The 22,469-nt window shown below is 51.9% G+C and overlaps 1 long non-coding RNA gene across 2 annotated transcripts; it reads right to left on the minus strand.

Annotated features, from left to right (window-relative positions):
- Window positions 1-10,037: 10,037 nt before the first annotated feature.
- Window positions 10,038-21,609, minus strand: LOC112655214 (uncharacterized). Of its 2 annotated transcripts, none has more exons than XR_003133588.3 (3): window positions 20,888-21,609; window positions 16,812-16,928; window positions 10,038-10,818 (listed from the first exon to the last, which is right to left on the minus strand). It is a non-coding gene; the product is annotated as an uncharacterized LOC112655214 (long non-coding RNA). The 2 variants fall into 2 exon arrangements; XR_003133589.3 differs by lacking the exon at window positions 10,038-10,818 and adding an exon at window positions 15,551-16,087.
- Window positions 21,610-22,469: the final 860 nt, after the last annotated feature.

The following is a 22,469-nucleotide window of genomic DNA, read 5'->3' on the forward strand; positions in this document are numbered from 1 at the left end:
CTCTGGAGAGATTCTTGCCCCTTCCTCCATTTCCCCGAAATATCTTATACACATGGGCGGCCCCAGTGGCGCAGCGATTTGGTGCCGCCTGCAGCCCCGGGGTGTGATCCTGGAGATCTGGGATCGAGTCCTACGTCGGGTTCCCTGCGTGGAGCCTGCTTCTCCCTCTGCCTGTGTCTCTGCCTCTCTCTCTCTCTCTCTCTCTCTCTCTCTCTCTCTGTCTCTGTCTCAATAAATAAGTAAAATCTTTTTAAAAAATTTTTAAAAATATATCTTACACACACACACACATATCACTTGTGACAATATTATATTTATTGGAAGAACACCTCTTTGGCCTGTATTACTGGACTGTGAGCTCCTTGATATAAACTGTAACTTTTTGTGCACACAGACACTTGCACAGCTGTATGTATTTTTGCCTCCCACACCAAAAGCATTATTTGAGATCACATCAGGAATAATGACAACCCACATTTATCAGCAGCCTGGTGCGTGCCTGATTCCCAACAGGTACTCCCCACAGCACAGTGGGCACAATTACTCCATGTCACAAGTGGGGAAACTGAGGCTCAGGGGGCTGAGGTATCCTGCTCAAGGTCACACAACTAGTAACGCTAAGCCAGGGCAAGATCACTGTTCTTTTTGATTCCAGGGCCCAGTGTTTGCCCTGTTTTCTCGTCACCACTATCAGGCTGCTGGAAAGTCTTCCTCCATTTCTCTATCCCTCTGTGCCTGCCAGCAGATGTGCAGACATTCTGACCACAAGCAGTCTGACAGCGATCCCTGGGATGGTGACCCTTGCTACTCAAAGTGGGGTCCTGGGACTAGCAGCATCCACATCACTTGGGAGCTTGCACAGAATCGCAGATTCCACCATGACCTCTGGAACCGGTAGCTGAAATTGAACAAGATCCCCAGGGGGTTCATGTGCACGGTCAAATCTGTGCCTTAGGCACCTGTTTCCACCAGGAAGAGCCAGGCGAAGTTTTTGACAGAGGGAGTTCGCAGGTTACTCAAAATTTCCCCTTCTCAGTGCCACTTTGCTAATTTCTTCCACAACAGTTTCTTTGATTATGTTCAGCCTTAGGTTTCTTTTTTTTTTCCTTTTTGAGAGAGAGAGCAGGCAGGGGTGAGGGGAGAGAGAGAGAGAGAGAGAGAGAGAGAGAGAGAATCTGAAGCAGGCTGCATGCAACAGTGCTGACCCGGTGCGGGTCTCGATCTCACAACCCCAAGATCATGACCTGAGCCAAAACCAAGAGTCGGACATTCAACCAACTGAGCCACCCAGACGCCGAGATATGTTCAACCTTAGGAATGATGTCATGAAAAACCTCATTCGGCCCCATCAACTGCCCACAGTAGATGTTACAAGAATCCACCAGGAGCCATGCTCCAGAATGTCTACAGCAAGGCGGGCCTACCCGGAGCCCATCCACCGTGGGATGGATCAGTAAACGGTGCAAGGCCACACAATGGAACACTAACAGCAATGAGGACCAAAAGCCACAACCACTTGCTGCGAGTGGATACATCTCAACATCTTACTGCTGAGCAAGAGGCCAGACCCAAAAGTATGCTTGGTTCCATTTATGTAAGCTTCACGGATAAGCAAAGATGCTGGTGTAGAGTCAGGGGAGCTCCCCGGGGGAAGCAGTGCCCGGGAGAGGGCATGAGCAGGGGGCTCCCTTGGGGGCTGGTGACGTTCCGTGTCCTGACCCAGGTGCTCCTCCGCGGGTGCTTTCTGCTTGTAAGAATTTATCAAGCATACACCTAGGATATGTGCGCTTCTCTGAATGTAGGTTATACTTCAATAAAAAGTTAAAAAAAAAAAACTCATGTCGCCTAATGGCCTAAATTCTATGAATATGCAATAAACTTGCAGCATAAGAATTTTGTCCTGCAATTTGCTGCTGACTCGAAGTTCGGGAGGGGTCAGGGTAACAAAGCACCCCAGGGTGAGCATTTGACAGGAAGCATTAGCTGCCCCCCAGGAGCCTCAAATACCTGATGGGTTTTCTCCTGCTTAAAATTAAAAACCTGCCCGCAAAGATGCCGAGGAAGGGAGAATGTATCCACAGCCCTCATCCTGCAGCGTTATTAACTGTGGGAGCTGAACACAGTGGGTAGTGAGATTCTTTCTCCAACTGCTGGCTGAACACCAGGTGCCCTGGAGGGCGGGGCTGGAGCCTTCTTTCTTTGCCTATACGTGCCATGCACACGTGCCCACGTGCACACGTGCCCACCACAGCCTTACACACAAAGGCCCAAAGGTGCCTCTTACCTACTAATGTTTGTCTATGAACCATAGCACTGTGGCCCTAGCAAGAGCACTAATAAGAACAGCTCCCTTTCATTTTGCACATGCTTGTGTGTCCGTCACTAAAGTGCTTCGTATGCATGATCTCACTTAACCCTCGTGGCCAGCCTGTGAGGGCATGGCCGTTATTATTCCCATTTTACAGATGAGCCTTGGAGCTTACCCAAGCAGAGCTGGGCTCACACCCAGGGTGGGCGTGCATCCAGAGCCTGCTTGGCCTCGAGGCGTGGCTGCCTGGGAGGCCCGGCTAAGCCCTCAATTCTACAAATGTGGCCACCGGGTAAGGTTGTTGGATTTAGCAGATAAAAATACAGGCTGCCAAGCTAAAGTTGAATTGCAGATAAATAATGCATACTTTTGCAGTGTAAGTATGTCCCATGGGATATTTGGGACATACTTAAAATAAAAATTACTCATTTGTTGATCTGAAATTTAACTTTAACTGGGATGCTTGTATTTTATCCAGCACCCCTACCATGGGGGCCCAAGGAAGCATAGCTATATATGAAGTCACACTGGTGATTTGTCAGAGTCGGGGGTCTGGACCCAGGGAACCCCCCTCCCTGCCACAACCTCCTCATGCCATAGTATTGGCACTGGCTGTTGCCCTTCTGTGAACCTCCTCACACTCTGTGTACTTACCACCAAACCCATCACTTTCCCTGGGAACTGCTTCTCCTATTCCTTGTATACTTTTAAGCCGGGCTTTCTGTGCTGAGCACCACCCTCCCGGCCTCACCGCAGTGTTCACAGCTGGGGTTCACTGCAACTCCACCCTCAGGCTCGGTCCAGCCCCAGATTGTGGGGTCACAGGCCCCTCCTCAAGGGAAACCCAGGGCCCTCTAAAGTCTTGCAAGGGGACTCAACCCTGCCACAGCTTCCTTTTCCCCCTGGAACTCAGTTCCAGTAAAGTAGAGGTTCTAGGCATCTCTTGCTGCATGACAAGCCACGCCAAAACCCAGAGGCTTAAAAAACAGGACATTCATTCCTTCAACTCCTGAACCTACTTTGAACTGGTCTCATTGGGAAGACTTGTCTTTGTACCATGAGTTTGCTTGAGGACTGGCACAATTACCTGCCACATGGCTGGTGAATACCACTCTCAGGGCTGGCAAGTTGGGGCTGGTGGTTGGCCTGGAGCTTAGCCAAAGCTGAGGACCAGGGGCCATGGTTCATCTGCACACAAGCCTCTGACCATAACCTGGGCTTCCTCACAGCATGACGCCAAGGTCCCAAGGGTGGGTGTCCCAAGACAGAGCCAGGTGGGAGCTGAGTAGCCCCTTCATGGTGCCAGTTCTCTTTTAGTCAAGGCAGTCACAAAGACTACCCCTGGGTTCAAGGGGAGGGGACATAGACTTTATCTCTTGATCAGAGAGTGCCAAAGTTCTGGAAAAGCAGGCAAGACTGGAAATATTATTGAGGGAATACAGGGCTTATTATCTGGGACCATGCTCACACTTTTTAACCAACGCCAAAGGGTTTAGAGACCCCTAACATTGAAAATATTATGGCATGACCTTCCCAGAATTGGCTGGGAGCTCAAGATATTCTTTGCTAAAGAAATAAAATTCAGGGGGCACCTGGGTAGCTCAATCAGTTAAGCCTCTGACTCTTGATTTCCTCTCGGGTCATGATTTCAGTGTTGGGAGATAAAGCCCCACATTCGGCTTCATGCTCAGCCGGGAATCTGCTTGAAATTCTCTCCCTCTCCCTCTGCCCCTTCCTACTTCCTCTAAAATAAATAAATAAATCTTTAAAAAAAAAAAAGAATATTCAAGGGAGCCACCGAAAAATATATGCAACATGGTATCACTCACGTTAAAACACATACACGAAAATTCTAGGTTTTTTTAAAGTCTTAGAGAAAAAGCATCCAAGAAGGATGAAAGAAAGGCACAAAGGTTTTCAGTTGTTATTAGACTGGGTTATCGTACCACCAACTTTTCTCTCTGAGATAGAATCCTACACCCACGCCCTCTGCCATCTGACTATACACCTCCTAGTGGACCAGTCCCCTAACTTAGGCCGTACCACTGGCTTTGATCAGCAAAGTGAACAGAAGCAACAGTGTGCCAGTTCCAAACCTTGGCCTTAAGAGGCATTGCTTCCAATTGCCCTCTCAAGTTTATCCTCAGCTGTGAGAAAAGCCTGCCCCAGGTACTTGTTCCTCCTTCTGTCTTGGTCCCAGGATGAGCCCTGAGCACAACCCAGAGCCAGGAGCCCAGCCTTGGCCTATAGAGCTGCAGCCAATTGAAAGACCATAAATGATTGATGTCATAAGCCAGAAATAATTACTGCTTAACTGTTTGTTAAGTAGCATTATCATGGCAGAAACCTGACTGGTGTAGTCTCTGAGACTCTAAGTAACCTGGCCCTTGACAACTATTCCAGCCCCATCTGGCTTTTCACTGCTTCTTTGTTCACAAAGTCTAGCCCGCTGGCCTTTTTTAGCGCCTCCTAAGTTAATCACCTTCTCATGAGAGACTCATTCTATTTAGACTATTTTCTACCTTTATTCTAGCAAATTCCTACTCATACCTCATGTCTCAGAAGGTCTCATCTGAACACCCACCACCTCCCATCTAAATTAGCTTCCACTTTGTTGGGATTTCTGATAACTTGTCTACTCGTTGTCCTTAGGTGATTTATAATTTCTGTATTTCTGCAATTATTTGATTTTTGTCTTCTCCCCCACTGTCCTGTGAGCTCCAAGAGAGCAAGGGCCATGCTTATTTTATTCATCAGTATTTACTCAGTGGTATCAAGCATGGTGCCTGGGACATGGTGCTTTACAGAACAAATGAGTCTGGCTGACTATTTCCAATCATGCTTCAAGAACCAGAGGAGGGCCTCCTTCCCAATGGGTCCAGGCTGCAGTGAAGGAAGTGGGATGTAACTTAAACCCTAAGGTATGGGTAGAATTTAATATGAGCAAAGACATAGCCAGGATAAGCTGCAGTGATTCTAGGGAGCAGCAAAGGATGGAGAAGTTGGGTCATTAATACTGAGATGAGGAGGTTCAGGTCTTTCCCTACCCAGATGTGTTGCTCCAACTTTATCCTGCAGCCAGCGGGAAGTGGTAGATGGGTTTTGAGCAAAGACAGGGAGAGATGAAGAGTCATTAGAAGTCCCTTCTGGAAGATATCAGCGGGGAAGTGGGTAGCCTGGTGTGAGGTGAGAAGGGCATGAGGAATGAGAGAAGAAATACCACTAAAGTAAAGACACTTCTGGCCAGGATGTCCACACAGAGTAGCTCTCCCACTAAAGGAGCTCAATAAATATTTGTTAGTGACGATGACTGGATATGGTGAAATAGCGTTCGCGTTTCTCCCTTGAATGGGGGAAATGGTGCAACTACTGAGACATATGGGGGAGACAGGAAATGGGCTCATTTGACGGAGAGGAGAGTAGATATAATTTTATATGTGTCGGCTTCAATGTGAGCACAGATTGTCCAGAAGGCAATTTGGAGATGAGTATCAGAATTGGGGAGAACAGCTAGAGAAAATGCCCTTACTTGGGTTTTTCCAGAAGCAGACCCTAAGACAAGGATTTGGGTGCTGGAGGTATATGGGATGGACTCCAGAAACACTGAGAGATAGAAGTGAGATGGGGAAAAGAAAAAACAAAGAAAGGTTGAGTTTTCAAGCAAGTTAGTACAGCGGGCAACTGGAGCTTAATCCTACTGGGACTTCTGGGGGGGAGGACAGTACCAAGCACCCACCTCAGAGTCCTCCCACCTGAGGGCAGGGAACAGGGTCCTTACACACTGAGTCCTATCAGTCCTTGTTTGTGGGCTGTCCCAGGAACTTCTTATTCCTTGGCACTTCCAGGTCCTTCACACAACCAGAGGGAACTCTGGTGACAGAAGAAAGCCCTCAGAGTGGGAGCTGCAGATTTTGGCAGTTGAAAGTGGGTCGCCATGCATGGAAATGGTATGTTTTGAGTTCCTGTGATACGCCAGTCACTCCCCTAGATACTTACAAGTATTATCAGCTCCATCTGCACAAGAATATCTTTAAAATGAGGAAACAGAGCCCTTGAGTAACTAGCACCTCTAAGTGGCAGATCACTGAGACCCACCTTGCCAGATGGACCAGCCAACACATGGGACTGTGGTGTCTGCAGGGCATTGGTGGGACTCAAACTTTCAGCCCCAAGAGCGCACTTCCAGCCCACTGTAGCAAGGGGAAATGAAGACAGCCAGAGAGGACTCTTAGGAGAGCCATAGTAATGGCAGCCATGTTGAACAACCCAATTAACAACTGTCACAAAAGACAAAGTTAGTAAAGAACGTGGAAACCCCACAGTTGTAAGTGGACAGGACTGAGTGATAGTCATTCTAAGATTCTGAAGGAAAAGAAGCATTTAAATGGCACCGATGTAGACAGAGATGCAAAGCCTTTTCAACAGTGCCTGCTCCTGAAGATGAGAACGTCATCCGAGTCAGCTCACTTTGTGGGGGTTCATCTAGGGCTGTCCCACTGAGTGCCAGCCCGCACAATTTATCTCCCTCCTGGGAAGGCAAGAGAAATACCAAAGGGCCAAGTATTGCCAACGAAACACTGGGCCTCCTCAGCCACGTCAAGGACAAAAATAAAGGAAATTAATTTATTGACATTGTGTGAAGGCGAAGAATTGGTCTTGAAGAATCGTAGTGAATGGCTGGGAAAATATGGAGCAAAACAATTGGAAAGCTCAGTTAATGCTAAACAAATTATTAATCATTAACGATAGTTGGAAAACAGGCCTGTGCAGGCAGATGAAAGGAAATAGGAGAGAGAAGCCTATAGGAAGCGGAGACACTCAACTGTCTCTAAGTCTGTCAGAGGTTATTAGTTATTTTCCTGCCATTTGGCAATTGTTACTGAGGCAGTGTGGGAGGTGGGGCTGGGTAAAGAGGAAGGGATGATTATATCAGAATTAACCCCGGGGAGCTTTTTCAAAATGCAAGTGACCCGTACTACCGCTAACGTCAGCACATTTCTCAGGACGTCCGTCTCGTGCTCACTTGGGTATCTGACGTCTGTTGTCCTATAGTCTTATCAAAACCTCCATTTGCATAACTTGAGAGTGGGCCTCACCCTATCTTCCCATCTGTGGGCTTCCACAAAAAACAAAGGGCTGGCAGAAGTTTCTTCTTCTCCTATGGTTCCTCTGACCAGCACCCAGGCAAGATCATCGAGCCCCCAAGAACAAGACCTGGACAGCTTCACACACTGGGGTCCTTCTTGCCCCCTCCACAGTGGCCAGCACGTAGTCAGACACATGGTCTTTCAGTGAAGGACACGGGCACTTCACCGACCCAACCGGAATGACCACTTCTGGGCATTTCTTCAAAAACAGGTAGATTATTGATGGCACCATGGGTAGAAATGGTAGGAGGAGAAATACCCACCCAGGGGTGACAAAAGACTGGGGCAATGACCTCTTCAGGAAAGTGTTAGTCCTCTCAGCCACAAGCAGCAGCAGCAACAGCAGCAGCAGCAGCAGCAGCAGGGAGCCTGAGCTGGGGCCAGTCTCTGCTGCCACAGGTGTCCTGCGGGTTCCAAGGCTGCCCTAGCTCCTGTGGCTCTCCTGGCTACTTGTGGCTCTCGGTGGCTGTGGCTATCTCAGCCCCCTCCAGAAGGGCTGCTTAGGAAGATCTCAGCCAGACTGCCCTTGTCCTGGGCCCTGGGTGATTTATGGCCACATACACACACGCACACTCACTCATCCTGTCCACAGACTGAATCTGGGCGAAGGCCCATAAAATAGGCAACAGCTATTGGCAAATTCATTAATTAGGATTCTGTTTGTACTTTTATTGTGAAGGAAAATCATTTGTCAGCTTAAAGTCAGACCCGGTGCCTGATGAGAACTGTTATTCTAAGAAGGTATCGACTGATGGTTCTACGTGGCATTCGCGCTCTCTCCCCAGCTGCCACGTGCCACCCCACCTCTACCTAGTCACAGAAAGCCTCTTGTCCTTCCACTTGATTCGGGGTTTGTGTGGTGGATTTTGTGAGCTGTTTACCCAGGAGGTTTACTCCCTTCTTTCCTGCCAACATAACCCCCAATTTTGCTTAAGGAAAGGGCAGTCAATGTGCATTGCGGACAACTGGGACCCTCCCGACTCTAGAGGGTAATGCTTGATAACTCAAAGCTCACCATGCCAACTCCATTTCCTCTCCCAGTGACATAATTCTGACCAATGACATGTGAGAGGAAGTTTGTGGGGACTCTTTTGAAGGAACTCGAGGCATTCTCTTGGCAGGCCTTTGGACTCATGTTGGAGCGTGACACCTAGAACCAGGAGAGTCCTCCCGTGAACAAAGGCAGGCAAGACAGAGGACCAGCATCAACATGCAGAGGATGCACGAGCAAAAAGGTGGGAGGGACCCAGGTGTTGGATGAAATCAGTGAGAGTTGGGTTAGCCAACCCAGGAGTCGTCTTGCCTCTGAGCTTCTGGATCACAGGAGATAATAATCTCCCTGTTGTCAACATCCTATTGAGTGGGCTTTTTGTTATGAGAACCGAAAACACTGAATACAGCTGCAAACATCCTGCTACATTATAACCAACTCAGCCTCAAACTACCTCCAAATAGATGTTTATTCCAATAGATGGCAATGCCTCCGCTCTAGCTATTGCATATGGTTGTCTAATTTCAGATTCGCCCTAGACTCTAGTTATACCATCTTTGCTGGGAAAGGACCAAAGTCCTTCATGTGAACCACTTTCCCATCAACCATCTTGCTATCACTAGTAGAAACCATTCTCCTCTCCTCCAAAAAAAAGCAAATCAGGAAGCTTTCAGCCAGAGTGTATGACAATACACACACAGACACAAACACACAACCGTCCTGCATGTGGATGTCTTTGTTATGGGTGAAATTGTGTCCCCCGAAATTCATACATTGAAGTCTTGATCCCTAGTACCTCAGAATAGGACTGCATCTGGAAATAAGGTGATTGTCAATGTCATTAATTGAGATCAGGTCACATTGGACTAAGGTGGACTCCACTTCAGTATGACTAGTATCCCAGTAAAAAGGGAAAATTTGGACACACACATGCATGTAGAGAATGTGCCGTTCAAAGATTGGAATGATGCTACCACAAGCCAAGGAAGTAGCGGGAGTTAGAGAGAGCGTGGCCCCGCCGACACCTTGATGGCCTACTACTAAACCCCCCAGAGCTGTGAAACAGCGCACTCCCGTTGTTGAAGCCGCTCTGTTTATGGTACTTTATTAACAGCGGCCACAGAAAATTAATCAAGTCTCTTAGATGAAGGCCAGGGTTGCTGCAGTAAGTGGAGGCAGTTCCCATATTGAGAACCATAAGGCCAAGGCTATACGTTTCGGGGAGAGCCCACGTCCTCTCTAAGTTGCGAAGTCGCTCTTAGCGTCCTCAGACACTGAGCTAGCTGGGCAGGCCAGCTGGGCAGCTTCCCAGGGCACCAGTCTGTTAGAGGGTCCAAAATACTGCCGAAATAAATAGAAATACCCCTGCCAGTTGACGCAAGTTTCCACAAGCTTCTACCAAAGTAAACAGCAGCCTTATATGGAAATTTAAAAAACACCCCTGGCTGGCACTGACCCCTCTCTTTGGGTATTTCTGTGATACACACATACAGTTGCAATCAGCTGAAAATCTGAAACCAAATAAAGCGCGGTGTAACTTTCTTACTTACCACAAACAGTGATTCATTTTATTAGATAATTTGTAAGCCCTTCCAATATGCTTCCCCCACCAAATTGTCTGACTTGGGAAATTGCCAAAGAAAACCGAGGTGAGGAAAAAAGAACCACAAAAAGTGTAAGACATTTTGCCACTTTTGTAGGCCATTAATTTTTCTACAGCCAGGGGAGGTAAATTAGTGAGTAAATCTGTCTGTGCATAAATGTTTTAATTAATAAGTTTGGCGGAGCCTGTTTCTTTACCTAAAGTGTCCTTTCTCCCCCCTTTCCCTGCCAAGAGACTCCACGGCTGTGGCGGGGCACGTGGCCACCCGGAATAAAGACTCCATGTCCCAGCCCCTCACGGCCAGGAGTGACCATGTGGGAAAGTTTGGGCCAGTCAGATGAAATCAGAAGTATCATAATTCGGTTCTGGGAACCATCTACTGCTCCTTCTTGATCCTTTTCTCCTCTCTGCTGGCCGGAATGTCACTGCAGCAGTCAGCTTGGATCATGACGTGACCTAGGGATGGGAGGCTATGCCTGGCAGAGCAGTAGGATAGAAAGAGCCTGGGTCCCTAAGGACTTCATAAAGCAGAGCTCCCACGTCAGGCACAGTCTGCTGGTGAGAGAGGAATATACCTCTGTCTTGTTTTACACCTCTCTGTGACTTGAAGCCAAATGCTGATCTGGTCGGAAATCCATTTTTTCCCCTGTGTGAAGGGGCACCGAATTATTCCCCTGTGCAGAGTCTTGGTCTGGCCTCAGTCGGAGAAAGCATGGTTCTCTCTCTGGGTCTGGCTCCCACGAAGGTGGTAGATGGTATGATGGTGACCCTGTGAGGAGAAAGAACAGGCATTGCCAAGGGTGGAGTCCTAGGCCCCAACTCCCGCATGAATGGGAAGGAAGCCGTGAGCCACTGTGGTGATTTTCAAGCACGGCTGCAAAGTCTTTGACCTTCCTCCTATGGAGAGGTGGGTTCCAATCTCTTACCCTTGAATAAGGTTAGCCCTACTGACTGTCTTCTAACAAACAGAATCTGGTGGGAGTGACAGTGGGTGACTACCAAGACTGGGTGTTAAAAGACGTAAGGCTTCCATTTGGTACTCTCTCATGGGGTGCTCACCCTTGGAACCCAACGCCATGCTATGAGGAAGCCAAGAACTGATTGGAGAGGCCACATACAGGTGTTCGGATAAAGTCCGGTTGCCATCTCAACCTGCAACCAGCATTAACACCAGACGTGCCAGTGAGTGAACCTTCAGATAATCCAGCCCCCAGCTTCAAACCACACCAGCTGGCATCAAGTGGGGCAGAGATGAGCTGTCCCCGCTGAGCCCTGCCCAAATTGTACATTCGTGAGCAAAACTGTTGTTGTCATTATTTTAAGCCACTAAGTTTTCGGATGCTTTGTTATACAGCAAGAGATCATTGCAGTGGCCACCTACTCTGCCCCCACAAGCCCGCATGCCAGTGTATGTGAACCACTGGCTACCATAGCAGTTTCTGGAAAGTTCCAACCTCATTTCAATGGGCTCCTGAGAAGAAAGCAGGGGTTCCAGGCCACACCTTTGTGGGAGGACCAAAGGGGGCAGAGGTTGGTGGTTCCAGTGTCCAAAAGAGGGGAGGTCAGGGCAGAGGGAGCCAGTAGCCCCTCCCTGGCCTGGCCACTCTAATCAGAGGGCGTATGCACACTTGTATGCACACATGTACATGTATACACCCAAAGATGGGGGAGAAAATGAATCTCAGGCCAGAACCCTGGCCCTAGCACCCATACGCAGCACCTTCTACTCCCTGTCTTGCTTTCTGAAGTCTCTCCTTCTGGGGCCCAACCAAGAGGCCTCAGGTTTCATTTCATTAAGGCATTTCCTAGGTGCGCCCAAGACACTTCCAGGAAGATTTCTTGAAATGGATCCCTGAGTGCCAGCAGCATTCAGAGAGTGATGAGACACCTTGCAAAAGACCTAACCTGGTGGGTGAATCCCCATGGTTCTCTGCGAAGAGTCAAAAGCACTTCCCCAAAATGGACCGAACTGTGTCCTCCCCTAACGCCCATGTGCCTACATGTGGAGATAAGCCTTCTGCGAGATAACTAAGGGTACACGAGGTCCTGGACAGAGGGCCCTAGTTCCACAGGACCGGTGTTCTTGCAAGAAGACGTACCAGAGAGCTTGTGCTTTCTGTGTGCACACAGAGAGAAGGCCACGGGAGGACACAGCGAGAAGGGGGCCGTGGACAAGCCAAGAAGAGAGGCCTCAGGAGAAACCCACTCTAGTGGCACTTTGATCTGGGACTTCCGGCTCCAGAACTGTGAGGAAATGAACGCATGTTGTTTGAGCCACCCACCGTGAGGTGCTTTGTCACGGCAGCCCGAGCAGACCCATACACTCCCTGAGAGAAACAAAGAGGAGGGGAATGGGGGAGAGACAACACTTCAAGCCATCATGCCTTTGCTGGTGGTGACACAGAGGGAACCTTTGTCCTGTGTCCCATGTCCTGTGAGGACACCCTTGGCAGTGCAGTCCCACGCGGGGACCCCGTGCAGACAGCATGACAGGGGATGTTGGCCCATTCTCACATGTCTCCCCTGAAACCGCCCTTGGGGTTAAGCGTTGCCCTTTGGTCAGCCGCAAACTCCCAGAGGGCCGCCACCCTCCCTGTGTGTTTACTGGCAGGACAGCAGGAGTTAGGGGTAGCGACCAGGACCCTCTGGCCAGGACACACAGGAGACAGCGTTGGTGACAACTGCCTGACTTCCCCTGCGTGCTTCCGGGGAACCCGGCAGCATCTGCTCAGCTCGGAACAAGCCCACCCACCTCCCTTCTCGTGGCCTGGCTGTGTTGGCAATTCCTGCAGCTCTGCAGCTGCCAACATCTGTAGGCCTTCCGTCTGGGCCACCTTTGTGCTTTGGATGTAAGTATATTTGTGTCCGCTTCCCCCACCGCCTACCCCATGCCCCCAGAACTTAATGGGGAAGGAAGGAAGAAGGAAGGAAGGGCGGGAGGGCGGGAGGGGGGGAGAGGGATGGAAGGATCTGTACTTTGGGGCTCAGAGACCCCTCCACCTTTCTACCCCATCCCAACACGCCTTCTTGATGTTTCCTGTAGCTCCCCGTTAAGGGCACCATGCAGGCAGCCCTCGGCTACGCTGTTGCCGTCGGCCCCACTCCTGCCCGAGCCCAGCGGAGCTGCACCGTAGCCAACATAGCCAATCTGGCAGATCTCCAAGACTTCTGGGTTAGAGTCCCAGCTTGCAATGCACTACTGAGCAATACTTTGTCATGCATTCATCCAGCAAATTCTTGATCAATATTCACCCCACTGCTGCTGGCCAGGCTCTGTGCTAGAAGCACAGGCGCGGCACTGAGCAAGGTACGCGGGGGTCCCTGCTTTCTTCTGCTGGGGGAGACAGACAACAAGCCCATGAACAGATGGCAGACAGTAGTAAGTCCCACGCTAAAACCTCAAACAGGACGCTTTGGTGGAATGACAGGGGAGCAATTTCAGGTGGGCAGGCACGGGAGGCCAGCCTCAGGGGACCTGGAAGCCAAAATCTGAAAGGCAAAGAAAGAGGCACATATTGACCGAATGGAAAAGCTTGCTAGGCAGAGGGAACAGCTATTAAGAAAGTAGGACGTCGGGAGGCAAGAATGAACTTGATGTGTTCTGACAATAGCAGGAAGGCCAGCATGCCTGGGGTTCCCAGAAAGGTGATAGGAGGTGACATCACAGTGTACAACAGAGGTCAGATCACAGAGGTCCTGGGGACACCAAGTACTCAGGATTCTGGGGTTAGGGACGGGAGGTAACCTAATCAGATTTCCAGTTTTTAAAAGATTGCCAGTGCCTCTTGATTACAATGAGGAAAACAGTAACATGGTAGAGAAAACTGGCAGACGCCACCGTGACCAAGTGATCAAAGTGAACGCCACAGTCACAGATCAAATGGACACTGTGTGCCTCCCAATATGATGCCCTGAGAAGGACACACATGCCCTCGGTGGGGTTGCTGCCAAACATGCAGAATCTGAACCTGGTCACAGGTAACATCAAAAACATCAAACAAAGCCAAATTAAGGGATAGTCTACAAAAAGAGTACTGGCCCGCACTTTTCAGAAGTGTTCATGTCACAAAGGACAAAGACAAAGGGACCATGCCAGATTAAAGGAGATGAAAGAGACACAATAACCGAATATAATGTATGACTCAAGATTAGATCCTAGGCCAGAAAAAATATTTTATTTCTTTTCTTAAGAAGGACATTGGTGGGACGACTAATGAACATTTGAATAAGATCTGTCAATCAGGTCATAGGATTGTATCAATGTTCATTTCCTGATTCTGATCAACTATACTGTGGTTATTTTACAAGAATGTCCTTCATTTTGCATTTTCAGGGAATACAATTGAAATATTTAGGGGCAAAGAAGCATCATGTCTGCATCTTGATCTCAAAAGCTTCAGGGAAAAAATCGTGTGTGCATGGGTGCACGCTTGTGTGCATAGAGAGAGTGTGCCCGCTTGCAAATTAGTAAGATACCTGGGGGATCTGGGTAAAGGAATACAGGAACTCTTGGCACTATTTTTGCAGCTTTTCAAGTCTGGATCACTTCAAAATTAACAGTTTATAAGATAAAAATGTAAAAGTGCACTCCAGCTACTGAGTGGATTGTGAAAATGGGGAAGAGAGGGGGCAGTAGCAGGCAGAGGGGAAGAGCAAGGCCAAGGTTGAAGGCCCCTGCTAGGAGGGGACAAGGCCTGAGGCTTTCAGACCTGATTTAGAAATCAGGACCTCGGGAAAGCCACTCAGTCCCCCACGGTTCGGCTAACAAGGGCCCCAGCCAGGGCCCGCCAAATGGCTCCGGCGACTTCCCTTCACAGCCACACTGCAGAGCAATCAGACGTGAAAGCCCAGGGCAGCGGGAACACTGTGGCCGGCACTCAGCTCCAGGATCTGTCGGGGAAGGGGGCAGACTGGCTGAGGCCCCTGCTGCCTTGTCACTTGCGTCCCCAGGTGTCCCCCCCTCGGCCGGCCTCAGCACCTCAGGAGCATAAGGCTCCCTGGGGCCCCACTAGGCCTTTGCCGAGATCCTTTTGACCTCAGCGCAGGCAGGCCAGGGCTCGGTTCTAAAAGAATAAAGGATGGGGCTTCCTCTGGGGTGGGGGTGGGGGGCTGCCCGGGGGACTGCCCCTCCTGGCCCGGTGCAGGCGACTCGTGGCGCAGCCAGCGAGGCTGTCTAAACAAGCAGGGGTTTAGCAGCGCACCAGGCGCCACACTCCCATTAAACAGGGGCCAGCCGTGGGGCTAATCTGACGAGGCCGCCTCCAGACGCCGGGTGCCTGCAGGTGGACGGGTGCGCCCGGGGCCCCTGAGCACGTCTCGGGGAGCCGGGTGGTCTGATGATCCCGGACAAATGTGCCGGCGGCCGCCGGGGAACAGAAAAGCCTGCCTCTCCCACCCTCCCTTATCGCGCCCGCAAACAAACGGCGCTGTCGGAGGGACAAGGACGGCGGGGGGGGGGGGGGGGCGGGGGGGGCGGGGGCTCCCACACCCCGCATGTGATGGACCTCCTTCCCCTGCTTAGCAGTTCACAATTTGACACCCACAGCCTGCGTCGCCGGATTAGAGGCATTCATGGCTCGCAGAAAAAGGAGGTCCAAAGGCAGACGTGGTGATAGATTGCGATCAGCGGCCCCGAGGAGAGCCTGTTGCTTTATTCTTCTGGAAGGCTTTCACGAGGCGGCCGAGGCGCAGTGACTCAGACGCTCCGGAATCGGGAACAGCCTGGGCCATGGGTCTGGGTGGTGATGTGGGCCCCTGGCGCCAGGCCAGCTGGGAGGGCGGGAGGCCGGGAGGCTGGAGGTTTGCAGGCTCATAAAAAGAAAGCGCTTGTTCCTCGGCCAGCCCAGAATGCTCCAGGTTCCGTGAGGGGGGGCGGGGGGCGCTGCCGGGGCTGGCACGTTCACCCGCAGGACCTTGTCATCCTGCAGATGGGGAGGCCAGGCAAAGATCTGCTGCTTCTTCAGGGCAGGTGGCAGGTGTGGCGGGGAGGGACATCGAGGCTGACCCACTTGCACGTGACCCAGTGCCAGGTGAGGAAACTAGAGGCCGGGACACAGAATTGACTTAGCCGCAGACCCACCCACCACCCCCCGCCACTCCGGCCGCTATTACCTACCCACTGCTTCCCCCCCACTAGTGAGGCCTCTGAGAAACTCGGAAACAGAAAGCAAGCATGACCCACACCTTCCAGGTTAGAGCCTGCGCCCCCCCCAGCCTTGAGTGTGCATGTTTTTCACCCAGGCCCCGGGTGGGGCGGGGGGCGGGGGTTGGTGGTGGTGGGAGCCTCTGCCTTGCCCGGTTGGATTTTTCTGCATCTCCCCTCCTGGCTTGAAATGGCTCGGCATCCCACAGGGATTCTCAAACTATCCGCGGATGGATGTAGGACCAGTCGCGTTTGTGTTTGTTTGTTAATTAATTTCAATCCGTCATGGATGGATACTTTTGCCCAGTACAGTAAGCATGATTGGCTAGAAAAATGAAATATGAAACACAAGCTACAAAACACAAGCCCAAACTTTTATCATTGGATTCTCTAGGCAGACACAAACATACTCTGCTGGCTCCTGATTTCTGGACTTAGCTCACCGTGGACGGGTGCCAGCATGTGGACTGGCGCTGGCCTGGGGAGCACACTTTGAGTCACGGCAGGGAAAAATCAAGGTCAAAGCCCGCGGGTCCTAATACCACTTCTGACAATTGGTGAATTGGCTGCGCGGCTTCCCACTTGGAGCCACCACCTTCACGTGCCCACAGTAGACTCACCAAAGCAACTCACGCCGTGGTCTGCTGAGCGAAGGAAGATGCTCGTCCTTTTCTTTGCCTCTTGCAGACACCTTCTTTCTCAGCAGAGCAAGAAGGTGGGCCGGTGAGATCTGCGTCCTACAGAGTAGATGGAGGGCAGCACAGTCGTGTAAGTGGCCCCTTTAGGCAAATGCCCAGGTGCTCTTAGATGTCCACCCCCCTGCATTGCTCTCCTACATGATGGTGTCGGGGCGCGTGGGGGAGGAGAACCGAGCTGAGGCCACCACCTCTCAGGCTTTATCGTGCACACAAATCCCCTGGGGAGGGTGTTCCAGCTGACTCGGCACAGCTGCGGTGGGGCCTGAGACTCTGCATTCCTACCAAGCTTCCAGGTAATGCAGGAAATGCTGGTCCTGAAACTGCACTTCTGAGTAACTTCTGAAGGATGAAGGGCTCACGGGGCCTCATGCAGAGAGAGGAGCCAGGTCCTAGGGTATCCCTGCACAGGACACCCACCCCGACCCTGCCAGAAGCTTCCAGGTCTCTGCAGTGGACTGTCTGGTCTTGGCTGCCCCTGAAAGGGTGATTGTTGAGATGCAGAGGCCTCCTCCCCACCTCCCTGACTTGAGTGTGAGCCCAGTGGAACTCCCTGTCTGACCATCTGGGTGCAGTGAGAGACCTGTCCCCCTAGCCAGCTCTGCCTCCCCTCCCCTCTGGTGCCGTGGAACCCTTGAAGACTCTGTGACATCCCCCATCTGGACCTTAGCCTAGGCCAGGGCCCTGGCCCTCAACACAGCTGCCTTCCACTGAACCTCCAGTACCGTCGCCAGACCCCAAGCAACAAGGAAGGGCAGCTCTGCTCAATACACAGCGCCACACCTCCGAGTTCTCCTTCATATGGAGTCCACCAGATGAGAGTATGGAGTGCAGCCTCCAAACTGCCCACCCGGAGCCCCCAGCACAACCAGAGGCTAATATGCTGCCGCCGCCAGAGACATGCCTTTCATTTCTCAAATATCCCTCCCTCCAGCAAGATCCCCAAGGGGGTGACCAGAACCCCTTCGGAATGTTTCCCCAGCTCCAGGCCATCTTCCCGCCGTCCACCCAAAGCAGAAGGAACAGCCTCTCCCTCTTCCTCTTCCCATCTGGTTGGGACTTCCTCCCAAAAAAAGGAGAAACTGAAGGGATGTAGGAAATCCTTTTCTCTCTGGACAATGCCTCACTTCCTTCCTGATTTCCATCTGTGGGTTGAAACACAGTCTAATTTGATCAGAGCTGAGCAATGGCTTCCATAGTAAGCAAGACCTGCTGCTCCCGGGTACACTGGGAACACCGTGTCCCACTGAAAACCCACCTGAAAATACTGCCCCCAAACCATCCCTGCTCCATGGGGAATGAAGGCATCTCTTTCGTTAGCCCCCAGAATTCGCAAAAGGGCCATCCTCTTGGTGACTTAGAAATGGAGCACGCTTCTTATGGGGGCCTTCAAATGGGGCCTCAAATGTATCAGCACTCCACAGGTAATTAGCACCCACTGGGTGCCGGGCACTTGTGGGGGACTGGGGAGATGGCTGGTCAAGAGTTTGCTCTCAGGGGCACCCAGGTGGCTCATTCACTTAAACATCTGATTCTTGATTTCGGCTCAGGTCATGATCTCACGGTCATGGGATCAACCCCCTGTTGGGCTTCCCGCTCAGCAGTGAGTCTGCTGGGATCATCTCTCTCCCTCTCCCTCTGCCCCCCCCCCACCTATGTGCACAAGTGTGCATGCTCTCTCAAATAAATAAATAAATCTTTTTTTTAATAAATAAATCTTTTTTAAAAAGCGATCATCCCCAAACAACTGCTTTAGAAAAAAATTAAAATAAAATAAATAAATCTTGAAGAAAAAAAAAAGAGAGTCTGCTTTCAAAGCACTTATAAATGACATCACCATCCCCCACGGTGGGCACTGTGACACACCATCCAGTTCCCTTTCCAGGGTCTGACTCAGCTACTGAAAGGCCCCTGGCCATGCCCATTGCCTTGTGAGGTAGCCCACGTCCACTGACTGATGGTTGCAGGGCTATCACTTGGGGACCACTGTGACAGCCCATCGCCCTATGGAGCTCCCTGTGGGCTGAGGGGAGGCTGTTGATCTGGATGCAGCTCGGCTTCCCCCTCTGCCCACCCCTAATTCCATCCTCACCCTTCCTCAGGTGTGGCTCCCAAGGGCCCTCCTTAGTAAACATTCTGCAGCTAAACTCCATCTCAGAGTCTGTTTTCCAGAGAACCCTCATCACCCCCAGTGACTGCAAGACGGACAGATGTGGGGAGGGGTTTGGGGGATGGGGAAACAACAAGAAGATTTCTCCAGGCCTGTTCTGAGAGAAAGAAAGTGGCTGGACCTGGGACAGACGCCTCTTCCACTGCAGCTGCCAGCGAAAGTGGAATTGGCCCCTCCAGGAAGGCAGGCCCCTGCTCCCCCACTTCTCAGAGGAAAGCTGTGGGAGTAGCATCTGCTAGGCCACAACCTGGGGAAGCCAGATTGGAGAAACTGCGGGAAAGATTAGAAGCGGGGAGGGAGACAGACCTGCAGGCAGGAGTGGGAAGTAGAGACTCAGTGTGGGAGAGGTGGTGAGGTGCAGGGAAGGGACACTGGCCCGGCCACCGGGTGACACAAGTTCCCTCCCATCCAAGCTGGGCTGGGTGACACTGGGAAGATCCCTCCTCTCTCTGGGCCCAATCCCTCACCTGTCAAATGAGGGGTGTGCATCCGTGGATCAGGTGGCCTGTGAGACCTTTTGGCTCTGAGCACCTGGCATTCTGGCCTCGTGCTCTGCGGTGCCCGTGGCCCTGGGCCCTCACAGATGTAGCCCAGATTGCTGAGAAAGCAGAGCAGAATTCAGCAGGGGGACATCCCCTCTCTCCTCTTCAGATGGCTCAGGGGGAGTCTGGTTGTTATGGGCTGAACTGTGTCCCCCTAAAAATCATAGATTGCAGCCCCACCTCCAAGGACTTCAGAATGTGACTGTATTTGAAATAGGGCCTTTACAGAGGTGATGTAGGTAAAACGAGGTCATTGGGGATAGGCCCCAATCCAATCTGAGTGGTCTGCTTATACAAGAGGAGATTAGGGGGCACCTGGGTGGCTCAGAGGTTGAGCGTCTGCCTTATGCTCAGGGCATGATGCCGGGGTTCTGGGATGGAGTCCCACATGGGGTTCCCGGCAGGGCCCCTGCTTCTCCCTCTGCTCATGTCTCTGCCTCTCTCTGTGTGTCTCTCATGAATAAACACATAAAATCTTTTTTTTTTAATTTATTTATTCATGATAGTCACACGGAGAGAGAGAGAGAGAGAGAGGCAGAGACACAGGCAGAGGGAGAAGCAGGCTCCAAGCACCGGGAGCCCGATGTGGGATTCGATCCCGAGTCTCTAGGATCACACCCTGGGCCAAAGGCAGGCGCCAAACCGCTGCGCCACCCAGGGATCCCAAACACATAAAATCTTTTAAATAAATAAATAAAAGAGGAGATTAGCACCCTGACACCCACAGAGAGAAGACGATGTGAGGACACAAGGAGAAGACGGCCATCTACAAGCCAAGGAGAGAGGCCTCAGAAGGAATCAACGCTGCTGACACCTTGAGCCTGGACTTCCAGCCTCCAGAAGTGTGGGACAGTACGTTTCTGTTGTCTTAGCCCCCCGGGGTTTTGGTCTTGCTAAGATAGCCCAAGCGGAATAACATGCTGGTCAATTAAATGTATAGACAACCCCAAACCTAGCACTGGAAGGCTTTGCTCCATGTCGGGAAGCCCAGACGTTTCTGAGGGATTCCTGGCTGAGCAAGCATGGCTGGCATGCTTGGGCTTTGGGCTTTGGGCTTTGGGCTGGGCAGGGCTCCCGCTTACCACACGCTAGGCTCCAGGGGAGCTGCATGGGGCAGGAAGCTGCACGCTGATTGCAGAGCTGAGAGCTATCGGGTGGGGCCTTGACCATGTGGTTGACACCCCCATGCTGTGTACACCCAGGTCCGGGTGTTCCCCACCAGGAAGGGGAAGGAGAGAATGTTCTGAGAGGCCGTAGACCACCACCGCTGTCTGGGTCTGTTTCCTTACCTCCGAGGAGACTTTCCCAGTTCCAGTAAGCATGTGGTTCCTCACTCACTGTGAGGCAGCCTCAGAGACATGGTGAGCTGTCCTCACGGCCCACGGCCTCAGGGAGGGCCCGCGACCCCGCCGTGGCCCGCTTCGCCGACTCAGGGCACCCCAGGGTGGCTCAGAAGGCAGGCCCAGGACCGCTCCCAAGGTTCCAAGAGCCCATTCTGCTGAAGATCGGCCTTTCTCTAAATATTTTCTCTCCAGGTTTGGCTGGAGACAGTCACAGCCCGTCAGGGGGCTGGGAGAACAGACGGAGCCTGCCAAGAGCCGTCTGAGGACCGCCTTTGTAAAGAAAACCCAGGGAGCGGGGCTGGCCCACACCCAGGCAGCAAAGGGACAGGCCCACCCTCCCCTCCCTGGGTTCAAGCCAGGGCACCCACTGCGGCCGGGAGCTCTAGCCCAGGCGGACCCCAGAAAACAGCCCACAGCCCTCCAGTCAGCTGCCGTGTGTTTGTTTTTACAGCTGCTCCTCCCGCTCGGCTGTTCCAGGGAGCGAAGGAATCTGTTTGTCTGAGAAAAAGAATGTGGCAGAGAGGCAGGAGGCAGCCCCGGGCAGCCCGGGCAGCCTTAGCAGCTAGAGAGCTCGCCAAACCCAGCCAGACACCCAGGAGAGTCACCCAGAGGCCTAGGGGCCAACGTCACGCACCCAGAGACAGCCTCCACCGGCACCCTGCAGGCAGCCGTGCTCCTCGGGGGGTGTCCTCAGGGCAGGTGCCAGGCGGGCAGCCTAAGCACACAGAGCAGGCACCCACCCCCGGGAGGTATTTTATTTGCCTCTCTCTCATTACACACAACCCCCACCACACCATGTAGACACACGCGCGCACACCCACGCGAAGGTCACTCAGCCATGTGTACGAATAGCAAGCATACAGGATTGAAAGCAAACAAGCCCACAGCCGAGCCCGCAGTGGGCCTGGAGATGAAGAAAGACGTGACAAGAACCCCCCACCCAAACCCAGGGCCAGTTTGGTGCCAGCCCAGCCGAGGGAGGCCATCTGCCACACTGGACCTCAGAGCCCCCCAGACCTGACATCTTTGTTCTGGAGCATTCAGGGCAGCCCAGCAGGAACCCACGCAAGGATCAGTCCAAAGCCACCCTCATTTGGGTGGTCTTCGTCAGAGGGACACTTGGGATCCCCACAGGCACACTTGATACCCACATCTACCCAGAGCCCCTCACCCACCCCCTGGACTGACCAAGATGTTGCTCTGGGGTCTGGGATGACGGTAGAAGGGAGACACAGCTTCCAGGTAAATTTTCTAGACTACAGCAGGCTCCCCACCCCTGGGTGGTCAGATGTGGGTTAGAACATTTCCCATTGCTACTGTGGCCTGGCTTGCGTTAAATCCCTCAGCGGTGTAGGAATAGAAGGCATAACAATTAATCCTCCCCCACCCTAAATCTTTCCTGGTCAGATTAACAATCTATTTTTTTATTTTTTTATGATAGGCACACAGTGAGAGAGAGAGAGGCAGAGACACAGGCAGAGGGAGAAGCAGGCTCCATGCACCGGGAGCCTGACGTGGGATTCGATCC

The sequence above is a fragment of the Canis lupus genome, chromosome X (assembly GCF_003254725.2).
Source record: "Canis lupus dingo isolate Sandy chromosome X, ASM325472v2, whole genome shotgun sequence".
NCBI classification, from domain to species: domain Eukaryota; kingdom Metazoa; phylum Chordata; class Mammalia; order Carnivora; family Canidae; genus Canis; species Canis lupus.